The following is a 2623-nucleotide window of genomic DNA, read 5'->3' as shown; positions in this document are numbered from 1 at the left end:
TGCTTTTGGTACTGTGGTGTTGGAGAAGACTCTTGAGAGTCTCTTGGACTGCAAGAAGATCCAACCAGTCCATTCTGAAGGAGATCAGCCCTGGGATTTCTTTGGAAGGAGTGGTGCTAAATCTGAAACTCCAGTACTTTGGCCACCTCATGTGAAGAGTTGACTCATTGGAAAAGACTCTGATGCTGGGAGGGATTGGGGGCAGGAGGAGAAGGGGACGACAGAGGATGAGATGGCTGGATGGCATCACTGACTCGATGGACGTGAGTCTGAATGAACTCCGGGAGTTGGTGATGGACAGGGAGGCCCGGAGTGCTGTGATTTATGGGGTCGCAAAGAGTCGGACACGACTGAGTGACTAAATTGAACTTAACTGAACTTAAGGGAAAAACATATCCTTAAGCAAGATGAGTTGTTTTGTTGTATAATCAATAGCTCTGGGCTTACAGAGAGAGAGAGAGAGGAAAAAATAAAAAATAAAAGAAGTTTACCCTTTTCTCCTTCTTGAGAACTCCAGACCTCTATCTCTTCCTTGGGTATCCCAGACCTACCAACCTGCCTAGGAATTGACTCTCTCAGTTATGAGGTTGGAAAAAAACAAACTATCAGTGAAGAGAAAGAGTAAAATCTAAAGCAAAAGCAAAAAAAAAAAAAAAACCTTTTCATATTTTTTAAAACATTTTAAATTAAATTAGTTTATTCTCTGTGTAGAATGTCGGTAACACGTAGAATTGGGCCATATATTCACATGAAGATACAATAATATATATCTTTTCACATATGTCAAGTATAGATGAACTAACTGTTTTATCTCCACTTTTTAACTTCTATTTACATACACTTCAGTCTGCTTTTATATCCTTTGGAGTTTTGGGCCTCTAGAGTAGAATCTTGAAGTTTGTGAGCCGTCCCTGGGTACTCAGTCCCAGAGCTCTGTGCAAAGTTGCGGTCTTTTCTTAGAAATGTCTCTTGAATACTCAACCTCTAATATAAATGTGCCCTCCATGCCCTTTTCAGAGTGAGGGGTAAGTACTGTGCCACTTGATGCTGTGCATAAGACCCCTGCACACATGAAAAAGGTGAATCAGCTGCTGATTTCTGGTGAATAATCTCTCTAGTAAATGGAGAGACACACGGGCAGAACAGGCTGAGAATGGATCATGTTGCCAGACTGCACTAGGTAGGAAAAAATAATATGTTTTTAAATGGTGATAAGCTTATTCTTTGGAGAAGGAAATGGCAACCCACTCCAGTACTCTTGCTTAGAAAATTCTATGGATAGAGGAGCCTGGTGGTGTACAGTCCATGGGGTCACAAAGAGTTGGATATGACTGAGTGACTTCACTTTCACTTTCAAGCTTATTCTTTAAAATGCTCAGAAAGACCCAAGGCATGAAATATCATCTTGTCAATCACACTACATATAAGATATATTTCTTTGGCAGTAGGAAGGATTGAAGCTAGTGGTGATCCACTGTTGAAGGTGGACTCCTAGAGTTGCTACAAAATAAGCAACAGGGACTCTATAGCCTTGGACTTGGCCATGGCCATCACTTTTCTACTGGACAGTGGCATTTTAATTGCCCAGTTTGCTTATGTATTTACAGATCACAAACAAGAGTCAGTGCACTCGGCAGCAATAGTTCTCTCTCTGTTAGACTGAATTCACAAAAAAGGAAAGTTTGTTTTTTTCACCATGGTATGTTTTCTAAATGGTGTTCAGCCCTGGGATCAGGACTTAGAAGTCTTACCATGAAGATTCTCATTATCAAAGTCCTAGCGTCATATTTTCTCAGTCAATAAATGTGTTAGAAATTTGTGTGAATTAAAATTAAAAAGACATCAAAACTGTTCTCTTTTTCCATTCTTTCACTCTTTCCTACCTACCCTTACACAAACCCAACAAAAAATATTCTCTGCCAATAAACTCAATGTTTATAGAATAACAGAAATGACTTATCATATGGTATGATTTTGTTGTGTTGTGATGACACTCAAGAAGAATGTTAGATCAAAAATAAAAACATCTGAGTTATGTTCAAAAAAAATGTAATAAAGTTAAACAATGACAAGGACAAAAAGAAAGGATCTCTATGCCTTATTTTGAATTACACCTGCTGTAACACAACCCCAGGGCAACTGTCTTTACCTCATTTTGAGTATTTTGAGTGGTTTGATTCATTCTGTAGCTTTATTTTTTAAAAGTGTAGTTGTTTTACACTCCTGTGTCAGTTCCTATTGTACAGCAAAGTGAATGAGCCATGTGTTTACACATATCCCCTCTTTTTTGGATTTCCTTCCCACTTTAACAGTTTAAGAAGGTTCTCTTTTTTCCACACCCTGTTAAGCATTATTTTTTGTAACTTTTTTGATGGGGCCCATTCTGACCAGTGTGAGGTGATATTTTATTGTAGTTTTGATTTGCATTTCTCAGTCAGGACAGTATGGTACTGGCACAAAAACAGAAATATAGATCGATGGAGCAGGCCAGAAAGCCCAGAGATAAACCCACACAACTATGGTTACCTAACCTATAACAAAGGAGGCAAGAATACACAGTGGAGAAAAGATAGTCTCTTCAATAAGTGGTGTTGAGAAAATTGGGCAGCTACATGTAAAAAGA

Source organism: Bison bison, unplaced genomic scaffold, assembly GCF_000754665.1.
Source record: "Bison bison bison isolate TAMUID 2011002044 unplaced genomic scaffold, Bison_UMD1.0 scf7180017845629, whole genome shotgun sequence".
Taxonomy (NCBI): Eukaryota; Metazoa; Chordata; class Mammalia; order Artiodactyla; family Bovidae; genus Bison; species Bison bison.
This window is presented reverse-complemented; position numbering follows the sequence as displayed.